This window comes from Sarcophilus harrisii, chromosome 6 (genome assembly GCF_902635505.1).
Source record: "Sarcophilus harrisii chromosome 6, mSarHar1.11, whole genome shotgun sequence".
In the NCBI taxonomy this organism is placed as follows: domain Eukaryota; kingdom Metazoa; phylum Chordata; class Mammalia; order Dasyuromorphia; family Dasyuridae; genus Sarcophilus; species Sarcophilus harrisii.
The window spans coordinates 207,600,319-207,613,119 of record NC_045431.1 but is presented as its reverse complement, the minus strand read 5'-3'; the positions used below and the strand labels follow the sequence as shown (position 1 = coordinate 207,613,119).

General features: G+C 35.3%; 1 protein-coding gene across 11 annotated transcripts in view; it reads right to left on the bottom strand.

Moving 5' to 3' along the window:
* The window catches only part of NAV2 (neuron navigator 2), a 438,256-nt gene that overhangs the window by 315,800 nt on the left and 109,655 nt on the right, over positions 1-12,801 (bottom strand). The gene's annotated exons all lie outside the window — the stretch shown is intronic.

Sequence of the window (12,801 nt, the reverse complement as noted above, 5' to 3'; positions counted from 1 at the left end):
AGTTGTGACAGATGTAAAGTGCTCTGCAAACCTTAAGGTACTAGTTATTGTTGTTATTGTTATTTTATTCTAGTTTTATAAGTTGGCAACCATGAGAAGTGAATTAGACCTAAACCTCTTATATATGGAACTTGAAAAGTAGTAGAAAATCATCAAAGATTCCACAGACCAATTTTAGGCTTTTTGTTTCCTTTAAGATTACAAAGGCTGCTACATGGCGTAGTGTACAGAATGCCAGGTCCGGAGTCAGAAAGACTCATCTTCCTGAGTTCAAATATGTCCTCAGATAATATATTTGTGACTCTATGTGATTTACCCTGTTTCCCTCAATTTCCTCATCAGTAAAATGAAGGGGTTGGACTAGATGATCTCAAAGGTTCTTTCTAGGTCTAAATATAAGGGGTGCTTAGGTTAGAGTATATGAAATTATTTACAAATATTTTGAAAACTATATTTCAATATAATGGATTCTCTTTATAGCCTGTTACAATATATTTTATATATTTAGAAATGTTATTCTTAGAAGGAATCCAAAGGTTCCCCCACTACCAAAATGCTCCATTACACAAAATAAGTTAAAAAATCCCTACTCCAAATGAATCAAATATTGGGACTTTAGTGAAGTTATTTTCCCCCAACTCTCAAAAGCAAAGGAAATCCAATTCCACTAATCTTGCATGTGTTGCATCTCTCTCTCTCAACAAGAATCAGAGGAAGAATTAGGCAGCCAGGCTAGATCCATTTGACAATTCAGTCAGGCTCCAGTAACCCATTCTTTCTTCTGTTCTTGTGCTTAAACAGAAGAAGGGGCCTGCTCTTAGCTGACCAATTACCAGAGGTTCCAATAAGCAGTAAGAAGAGCTTTCACCTCTCGATTACAAAGGCCAACAATAGGTAAGTCAAAAAATAGATTTATCCCTTTCATGGAGAGAATGAGAAATAGATTCTGAAAAGAAGTACTGAACTCTGTAAGGTTCCAGAATCCTGTTCTGGTTATTGAAGCCAGTGAATTAGAGAGTTATTATTGAAAGAATAATCAAGAGAGTGCTTGGTAGTTGTCAACCCCCTCTGACTTTTCCCATCTTTTCTTTTATAGTTAGTATCCTTCAGAAATGTGATTTAATGGTAGAGTAGTTGCAGGAAAAATCACCCAGTACCAGAGTCTGACTTGAACATTCCCAAGTAAAAAATGTTTTCCTTTTATATCCAACTTGATGGGGGTACCGGGCAGCTAGATGGTACAGTAATAAAGTGCTGGACCTAGAATCAGGAAGAATCTTCTTCCTGATTTTAGATTTAGCCTCAGATACTCACTAACTGTGTAGCTCTGGGCAAGTCACTTAACCCTGTTTGCCTCAGTTTCCTCATCTGTAAAATGAGATGCAAACCATTTCCATATCTTTGCCAAGAAAACCCAAAATAGGGTCACAAAGAGTTAGATATGACTGAAAGATTATTGAACAAATGTTGGAACACAACTACAATACCTATTATACTTAAATTGTGGAAATCTTTAAAAATGAAAGTGGGATAAAAAATCATGAAACTAGTTTTAGCACATCATTCTCAAAGGCATCAATCAATTCAAGTATTTATTAAGTAGCTGAGTGGGGCAATGTATAGATTGTTGGATCCAGAGTTAGAAATATCTGACTTCAATTACTGTCTCACAAATACTGTAACACAGGGAAAGTCACTTAACCATTCTCAGTCTCAGTTTCCACATCTGTAAAATGGGGATAATAATACAACCTGTCTCTTAAAGTTGTTGTGAGAATCAAATGAGATAATAAATGGAAAGTCCTTTTCAAAACATGAAGGATTACATAAATGATGATGATGAGGATGATGACACAATAATGGTAATAATGACTATTATGATGATTAGTTACCAAAGTGCTGTCCTAGGTGCTGGGGATATAATCTTGCCAACTTACAGGCTATGAGCTGAAACCTTAGATATTATTTATTTTGCCTTTCTTTTATTATAGGTGATTAAAAATGTTCCATATCTTATATAATAATTTGCAATTTTTCCTTTGAGAATTTTCTTTCTATCTATTGATGATATATCTATTAAGAAATAGCTTTTGGTCTTAGTGATTTCTGTCAATTCATTGAACATACTCAATATTATATATAGTCACTTCTAAGACATATTTCAAGCCCACACCTTCACTCTAAGTTTTAAATCTGATGGGTACCCTACACTAACTTGGGACCAACCACAGCCCTTAGTTTCCTCTCTGGCAAAATGGGGCTAATAGAAAATGTACACAAAATACTTTCTAAATCTTAAAGTTCAATGGGGGAACAAAGGCTGTGGTTACTAGTGATGTTAAATAGGAAGGACTGGAAAATTAAAAAAAAAAAAAAAACAAGTTGTAACCCTTTCTTTCCAATTTCTTTCCATAGTGTTTAAAGGCATATTTCTTTAAAAAAAATATATAATTTTCCAATTTCCTGGCAAAGTGATTTCTGATACCTATTTGCTAAATCCACTATTTATAGCAAATCAAGATTAAACAAAACTAATTTAAGTAAAGACACATGCACACAGTGTGGATGAATGACGAAGCAGCAGAGGAATGTTCACATTGGAGAAGAGTTTAAAGTCTAGGGCAGTGGGCATTGCCTGGGAAAAAAAGAGTTGTTCATTGTTATGCAAAGATGTTTGAAAATAATAAACTGCTTTCTATAGAAAGACAAAAGTCAAGTGTAAATCCTTGAGAAATTGGCTGCACTCAAGGCTTCAATAAAATGGGAAGTCTCTGGATTTCCAAACTAGAATTTTTTGTCATTATTGCTTAATATATAAAGAAGAGATAGGGAGAAAAAAAAATAAACATTACATTACATGGATAAAATCTTGTTTAATGGGATCCCAAAACAAAAAAATACTTTGTTAATTGATGTTTTTCCTGCTGAACTCCATTTTTAAGGAGAATAAGGATAAATCAGAAAAATTAAACAATTTTATTTAAAAATTTAAATTTCCAAGGTCCATACAGAATCATACAATGTTGGAGTTCAAAAGAATCTTAGGGGTTATCCAGCCTGACCCGTGCCTGAGCACAATTTCTTCCTATACTATGCACAGGTGGTAAAGTGATTTTCTAGCCTCTGTCATAGGACATAGCTTCATAAATTATACATTTGGTGCTAGAGAAGACCTTAGATGTCAACATTTTACAAATGAGGAAATTGAGGCACAGAGAATTTGTTACTTGCTTAAGTTTATGTGGTAAGTGTTCAAGGTCAAAATTTGAATACAGATCTTTAAAAGACCTTAATATTCCTGGGTTTCCTTTTTTCTCATCTACAAAATAGAAGCATGGACTTACTAAATGATCTTTATGCTCCTGTCAGTTCAAGAGCTATGATCTTATGATTTTAGTTAGCAAAAATCTATTCTCTCTAAAGGGAGAACATTCCAGTTTTCAATGGCTCTGAGTTTTAGGATGTTTTCCCTTACATAGAGCCTAAAACTGCCTTTTTGTAATTTCCATCCATTGCTTCTCACTTTTTTCTTGTCTCTTTCCACATTTGGCTAACCAAGAACTTTAGGAAAATGATAAGGACTCACTGCAGATGATAACTCTGAGTTACCGGAAAAATCAAAATGTGCAATAATCCCATCACATTCCCTAGGATCATATGCAAAGCACCTGCAAAGCAGAGCAATTCTTTCTTCTAGAAATATTTTACAAGGCTCAAAATAAAATAGGGTTCTGTTACCCTACTGTAACCCACAGTTACCCAGGTCTATTAACTAACCAGAATTTTCCATTCCCAAGTCTAGATTTACTAATACTTTTATCATGAGAACACTGATCCTGAAATGAATAGCATAAAATGTTCATTCTCTCTCTCCCCCTTCTCCTTTTCCTTCTTCCTCTCTCCATCCCTCTCACTCTTTCTCCCACTGTCTCTTCTCTGACACTCTGGGAAGGGAGGAGATGTTCAGAGGTCCAGAGATGTAAAAACAAACAATGTCACTAAAACTAAAATTAAAAAACAACATTAACACTACAGTTATTAGTGTTATTTTAATACAAGTGAACATGAGTGAAAATGACCCAAAAAAATCCAAAAGAAGAACAAAATAATCATTTTAAAAATATAGTGATTCTATATTAGATATTCTATATTATAATTGATGCAGTTCTTTCCCATTTTAAATTCCCCTTATTCTTGTTGAATTTCCCTCCTTCCTTTTTCCCTCTTTAATTAGGTATCAAATGAACCCATCCTACACCCTTGAGAGATGTCATGGTTCTCTAATTCCCATATCAGGGAAGGGAGTTTGCTGTCAAATGTTTGAAGAGATAAAAGAAAGAAAGAATTTGAAAACCGTGAAACACTGAATCTCATCTGATTAATTTTATGTTACCTGATGGAATTTCAAGGAGTGTTTCTTTCTTTGCTTAAAATTGATTATTATTCCACTCTAATATGGTGAGAACAGAGAATATTTTGTCAGCTTATCACCATGATAATAAGGATAATGACAATTTCTTTGGGCTTTATAATTTTGTTACGTGGGATTTAACAAGTAGGTACACAAAAGCATTTTTGGTTTTATTTCTAAGATTTTACTCATGTAATTAGTGTTCAAATGCGGGTTAATAAAGCTATTAGCATAGTACCATAAGAATGAAGCTAATAATGCTTTAGAAAATGTTATCTGAGGTAGGTTATTTTTGATAGAGCCAGTACATTAGAAAGCAGCATGGGCCAGAATGCTAAATTTAGAGTCAGGAGAATTGGGTTCAAATTTTACTTTTGATTCTTTAAATGAATAAACCTCAAACTGTCTCATGGTCTAGGTTCAAATGTTTCCTCTGATGTATATAATGAGCAAATCTCTTAATCTCTCTGATTCTTTTTCCTCATCTTTAAAATGGGAATAATCATGGCTATACTTGAGTTGTTTTATGGGTCAAAATAGTGTTTTTAAAGCAAACATTATAGACCTATATAAAGATCACTAATTAATCAGATCAATAAATCCAGGCTAAAAGACCAGGCATTTCCTTCTTACACACACATACACACACACACATACATTAACAGGATAGTGGAAAGTACCAAGAAAGTTGTTCCACTTACTAGAAATATTGCAAAAACCTCAAGAGAAAAAAAATTAAAAGCATCTCTTGGGAGAGAAGGTAAAGGACAATCAGAAACAAGATCAAACTAGAGTTGCTCCTTATTTCAGCAAGTGGGATGGCCTTATCTCAAGTCCTTGAATTTAGTTTGTTTGTTTTGGTATATCTTGAAACTCTAAACATATCCTGAATATTATGTTTTTCCACTAATAACATGTCCTCACACACCTGGGCCTCTCCACCAGACACCATCACTACCACCACGAACTACTACCATTACTATGACAATTACTACTAGTACTACTACAGAACATTTAAATAAAACTTATGGATCATCTGAATTACGAAAATACAAAAAAAAAAAACACCTGTGATGATGATGCTATGCATTTATATAGTTCTTTCTATTTATTCAAAAGCATAAATTTTCAGAACTTTAATTTTAATAGTATTTACCTCTAAAACATTGCAGTGAAAAGAATAAATCAGGAATTATTATCCTTTTTTTGGTAGATAAAGGAGAAAAGCACAGGCCATGTGGTAATTGAGAAAGTATACTAGATTTGGAATTAGGGACTTGTATTTGAATCCCAAGTCTGAAATTTACTCTAGATATATAACTAATTTCTCTAGATTTCAGTTTACTTTTATGAAAATGAGAGGGTAAAACTAGATAATTCCAAAATCCCTCCTAACTCTAAATCTATGACATTGTGTTGATGACACTAAGTTTGATCACACAACTCAAAGAGCACATCAGCAATATAATTGCTAATTAAATCCTCTCTACCTAATCATCAGTCCAATTCCGGGACCCTGATACTTCTTTTCACAGTAGAATAAAGAAGTCAGTTCTTATTAACATACTTTTCATTAATTCTGTTTGAATACATTTGTTTTGCATGTTGTCTCTCTAACCAGTGTGTAGGGCAAGACAACCAGGGCAAGGACTCTATTTTGTCTTTCTTTGGAGCCCCAGAGCTTAGCACAGTACATAGCATATAGTAGGCACTTAATAAAAGCTTGTTTTGTTTTTCCTTTCAATATAAAAAGACTGGATTGGCTCCAGCAGATTTATAGGACACAGACAAGAATAATATATTGGAAGACTCAGAAGGGTTTTAGTCTCGAGTGTTGGGTGGATTACACTCATTAACAAGAACATGGATCTACTGAAATAATGACATAAGTAATAAGTTTGTTTTCATGTATTTCCTTCTTGTACCTGCTGCAGTGTAGTGGTATAATAGAAATGATGGTGAATTTACAACTAAGGAAATGTGATTCTATACTAGCTTGTTGTGAAAAAATAATTTGAGCTCTTGCCATAGCTGTATGGTAGCTGTAATAACGTTTATATTACCTACTCCACATAGTTAAAAAAAAAATAAGGATTTGGTAGACTTGGAGATACACTATTATAATAACAATCAGTATTAATTATAATAATCATTATTAGCTAGACCTGCTTATTGTCAGACATTTAACAATCTGTATTTATATGGTGGCAGTGTGGTATAGTAGAAAAACCATTGCCTGTGGAGTAACTGGATTTAAATCCCACTTCTGATAGATCATTCCCTGCCCCTTTTGCCTTAGTTTAGTCATCTGTGAAATGAGTGATTTGGACTAAATGGTCTCCATGTCTCTTCCGACTTTAGATATGATGTAATATGATTTTGTGGTCCCCTGATTTTAGGGAGGCTTCTTTTAAGTCAGTAATTCTACATCTTCTGGCTTTGGAGTTTGCCTCAGGAAATTCCCACACCCAATCTGTCTGATTCTGAATAGACTACTCCTCAATCAAATAGCTTCTGGCCTCAGGATAGTCCCACAGATCAAACTCGTAAGACAATGGTAAATAGACCACTCTTCAGTTCATACCTGACTGTCAGATAGATAATCTGGTCAGGGATAATCTGGTCAGCAAGAACCAAACTCCTGTGGGCCATAGAATTACCGTGTCAATGTTAGAAAGCTGGATAAAGGGGTCTCCTTGCTTCTGTTTCTCTTCTGAATTTTATTGGAATTTAGTCCACTTGTAATTGGTGTTACAATTACAATAAACTTTGTCCCTGACAAGGAAATAGGTTCAAGCCTTCAAATTCTTTTGAGACACCTCGTAACACCGGTCTGTGATACCATACTTTTGGGGTCCCTTCCCAACCTCAACAGATATACAATTCCATGATTATATTTATCATTGAGTATGAATTCCCTCCTTGATTTCTAAAGGAATGAAAATTAAATGCTATTTTTAATATTCCATTTTCCTAAGCCTCAAAAAGAAATCTGTATGTTCTGATAGTTGTTCTTAGACACACACACACACACACACACACACACACACACACACACACACACCTGCAAATGACTGGGAAGAATGGAAATCTCCCTAAGGAGCCAAGTTCTCATTTGCTACCGTGATTATGAAACACTGGCATTCCTGGCTCTCCCTTTGAAAGCCAGACTTGGATGAACTGCTTGGGACAGAATAGGAAAGTGATGAGAACTTGGTTTATTGCTCAACAGGCATCACTGACACGCCTTTTAGGACTCAGCCTTTGGTGTGTATGTTTGTAGGTATATATACGAGTATCTCAACACAGAAAGGGTACAGAAATATCAAATGGATCCTTTTCTCGTGTTAATAAATACTTTGGGGGGCAGATATAGGATTTTATTTAAAAATTTTTAATTGATATTGATTTATAGAGCTATTTGTTATATCTTTTCTGGGTTTAGGCATTACAAGCATATTGATCTCACTAGGAGTTTGTTAAAATGCCTTCTTTATCTGTACTTAACTATAGCTAGCTTGGGAGTGGGCGAGTGGTGGATGAAAGGGGGAAAAAGATTAAAGTACAAAGTGCACAGCAGAGAACAAAAGAATAACCTACAAAGAAGCAAAGGAAAGATAGACAGTCATGAATATATTATATATGCTTTCAGGAAATGGGAATCCATCATATATTTTGAATCCTCCCCGATGTTCTGCTGGGCACATGTCAATGTTTTGTTTTTCCTTTGTATTGTTTTCTTTTTCTATTTTTCTTTTTTGTATTTTCTTATTTCTTATTTTGTATTTTTAAATTAAAAAGAGAAAACAAAAAAACAAAAAGAAAAAGAAAAGCAGGAAAACGTCTTCTTTCTCATTTTTTTAAAAGAATAATCTGTGTCGTATGGATACTTATTCTTTAAAAGTTTAATAGAATTCTTCTATAAGTTTATCTGGGTCAGATCATTTATTTCCCCATTAGAATAATAATTTAAAATTCAATACAAGTTACTGTTGCAAGGAAGTACTCTAACAAGGCCAAAAATGGTTTTAAAAATTAAGGCACAACTTTTTCTTCCTTCTTTCCTTCCCCTCCTTCTCTCTGTCCCTCCTCTGTCTCCTTTCTTTCTCTCTCTCTCTCTCTCTCTCTCTCTCTCTCTCTCTCTCTCTCTCTCTCTCTTTCTCTTTCTCTTTTTCTTATATGCACATTTAGCTCCAGAAGTTTGAAAGACCAGAGGTGTGCCTGGTAAATATTTACTTGGGAAACAGAAATTCTGCCAGTCTAACCCGAGGCACTTTGCAGGAGATGTCCAGGACATTGAATGGCAATATTCTAGAGACCATACAAACATACTATTGTCTATGAGAAGAGGGTGGGGCCACAGAGTGATTTCAGGTATTTTGAAACTTTGCTACTAAAAAATAAATAAATAAACAAACCAAACTGCTACAGGGAATTAAATATATCCCAGAGATCTCTTAACCATGATATTTTCCCTTAAGTTGGTGCCAATTTGTGTCTCAGCCTGCAGCTGATCCACTTGAAGACTGACATCATTGTTACTTAGTCGCCTCTCTCAGGACATATGCTGGGGACTAGTATCTCCATAAATCTAGTGTCTCATGCTTTGTAATCCTGAGAGATTTCTGACTAATTCCATTAGTCCTGGTGAGGACAAGTATTAATAATTTCATGTTTTTCCTTTGCTTTCATCTCTATAGGATGAATGAATGACTGAAAAAAATCTAAGGGCTTACTATTTGCAAAACACTGTACTAAGTACTTGGGATACAAGAGGTTCACATTCTAATAGAGAGAGCTCACATATATAGGAAGTTTTAGTAGTAAGTCAGAAGGAAAAAGCTAGAGGTCTTTTGGATGTAGAGATAAAACAATTTTTTTGAATGACATTTCCATTGATAATACCCTATCTTTTTCTGAGGTTGAACCTCTGCATGGTACCAAGAGGCCTAGAATAAAGAACTTTGTTTTCTGAACCTTCCATGCCCTGAATCCAGGCAACTATCTAAGATTTTAAGTTGCAGAGAAAGTGCCAAGCTGCATTGATAAAGGGAATTTCATCACCAGTCAATTCCCTTTGCTAATAAAATCGCAGGACTAGTCTCTATCCAGATGCTTATCGTATTTATTTTCTCCCTAGCTGATCTAACCCACCATTTTAGTCCATAGGGATCTTTTGACATTCGAATTTTTGTCATCCATCATTTTAAACTAACCCTACCAATTTTCCTACCTGTCAATTTGATTAGCATGCTTTATGCTTCTTGCTACTATTCTCAGCCTTCCCCAACCAGAGATCTAATTGTAAAGAGAGTCAGGGATGACAATATTCAAAAAGAAGAGAAGACAGCAAATGAAAAGATGGAAAGAAGGCAAGTGAAACTTTTATGGGCCAAAGTGAAGTTCAGAGTTCCTTGTCATAGACATTCATGCTATCCCCAGCTCCACTTCCATAAGAATGACTAACCTAAGCAAATATAGCTTTCTTTTGAATAAGGTTTTCACTAAAGAATTGGGATAAAATCTATGAATTAGGTATATTTATAAAGTAATAAGAAAGATTGTTTATTTGACATACAGAATTACTGCTTTTATAACAAGAGACCTATAATAAGAGATCTTGAATCATAGAAAATTTATGTCAATGGCAGTCCCCAAATTATGGACATTGGCATTAATGGAAAGGGAATTAAATTTGGGAAATGGAAAATCCTGAATTCCAATCTCGCCTCAGACAATTATTAGTTGTACCATCATAGAGGAAATCTAGTTTAACATCTGTCTAAACAGAAAATCTTTTCTACATCATCCTTGGCAAACAGTGGAACAACCTTTACTTGAAAACCTCCAGGGATAGAGAACTCCCTCCTGAAGCATCCCATTTCACTTTTGGACAGCTGTAATTGTTAGAAAGCTTTCCCTTTTTATTAATCCCAAAGCTGCTTCCTCACAACCTTCCTTCTTCCTGTCTCTTTCGATCAAATTGTAAAAGTTTAATTCCTCTTCCAAAGAGGAAATTTGTTAAGCTTGGAGCTTCTCAAGGTCAGCCTGGGTTTTGTTACATGTAAGGCAATTTATGGTTTAAGTAGACTTTTGAGGGTAAGCTTGGAGCCACAGCCACCATTTGTATTTCTGTTACTATGGAGAAATAGGTGATATAAAACCTCACAATTTGTTTATAGCCAAGGAACAAAACAACCAACCAATTTGGATATTGTGTCTTATATATCTTTTGCATTCTGCACAATTCTTAGCATCTAAGAGACATTTGATATCTCTTAAGAGATAAAATGAAAGATATGGAGTTGTAATCTCCTATTTCACTGGCAAGTAGCTAGTTGGCATATGATTCCTAAATTATCATCTTCATCAAATATTTATTAAATGACTTTGAATGATACAGATTCAGAATGGGCACCATGTCTGTTAAATATAACCATGTTTGCCAAGAAACTCTCTCACAAGGTGCCAAGTTTAGATAGAAGGACAACTACTTATTGAGGATATTAGAGAGCTTTCCACATAATAAGCAAGTTGACCTAATATGTATTACCTATGAGATCCTAAGCAAGTCACTTTCTTTCCCTGGGTCTCAATTTATTCATTCTCATTTTTTCATAAAAATGTTGGTCTAAAATGTCACTAAGATCCCTTCTAGTTCTAGATCCCATATACTCATAGTAGGGATTCTAAATCTGGAGCCCATGGACCCTAAATGGGTCAGTAGATAGATTTCAAGAGGTTCAAGAACTTGGTTGTGGAGGAAATTACTTTTATTTCAAGATAATTGATTTCTTTTGTAAGCTTTTCACCACCTGGACCCTTGCTTCCTTTCCAATAAAGATGACTCCCATGATCCAGTGAAACTGGCTTATTTTCTGTCACATCAGGAGTTCCATATCCTGAGTCTATTCCTCTTCATTAGATCTCTCTCATGCCTGATATGTTCTTCCTTCTCTTCATCCCCCTGGCTTCTTTAGAGTCAGCTCAAATCTTACCTTCTCTAAGAGACTTTTCCTGATTCCACTCAAGTTAATGCTTTCCCTCTCAGATTATCTTCAATTTATCCTGAATATTTCTTGTATTTACAAAGTTCTTTCTATGTTGTCTCCCCCATTACCCAGTGAATTCCTTCAGGATTGGGACTCTCCAGAGCTTATCACTGTGCTTGGCAAGGATAAGTTGTTGCTCAGTCACATCTGACTCTTCATGTCCTCATTTGGGACCTTCTTGGCAAAGGTACTGGAGTGGTTTATTTCCTTCTTCAGCTGATTTAACAGATGAAGAAACAGAGGCAGACAGGGTGACGTGCTCAGGGTCATACATCCAGGGTCTTGGGTCAGATTTGAATGCGAGTCTTCCTGATTCCAGGTTTGGCACTCTATAGCTATCCAACAATAACCACCTAAGAAACACTTGTTTATTTGCCTTAACTTCATATTTTATTTTATGAAATTGGAAACATTAATCTGAGAAGGGATCCATAGTTTTAACTACAACAAGGAGCTCTTTCCCTGCTCCCCCTTCTTCCTCTTACACACACACACACACACACACACACACACACACACATTGTTGTGTTCTTGTTCTAGAGCTAAGAAAACAGACCCACAACAGAAAAAATTCTTAGGAAAGGCATCAGAGAAGAAAACTTAATTGCAAACCCCTACTATCTCCTCAGACATCCCAGGAAGTATTAGTTAGGATGAAAATAAGATGACTTCTCTGAGGAGTAGATAATCTTGGGAATGTTCGATATAAAATTACAGGCTCCGTTATACCTCCTCTCCTCCCCAGAATCAGAACGCTATTTTAAAAGTCCTATCTCCTACTGCCTGAAAGATTTTTCAATCATTTTTCCAAGTGTCTCCTGATGAGATCAAACAGGGCCCCACTTTGAATTTCTCAAGTGTTCTCCATCATTCTGTTCATTAGTTATGAACTAATATGACATGTACTTCTTCCAAATGTTTCCTTTATAGTTATCAAAGGAATCAGATTTTCATAAGCATGACTCAAGCAGACATCATTGCAACAGCTGACCATTATCTTACTGGCAGCAAATGAATCATCATTAGGCTAGAACAAGGATTTTTTTCATTACTGGCTAACTTGGTTGGTCATTTCTACTCCAAGGCAACTTGTGTCTCAGTACTAGCCCTCAGGCTAGCCCATGGGTCTGCAGCCAACATGAGTTCTAAAGTTACAAAAATTGCCATTGATCTACTGTGTTCACTGGAGGCAATAACCTCTTTGTTGTGAGTATAATAAACAGCCTAGAGGCATGACCTCCTAGTGTCTATCCAGTTGAGTTCAAAGTTACTAACTAGATCTGACCCCAGAAGGGACAACTAGAAGCAATAGGAAAAAAAAGAATGGCAAAAACACAA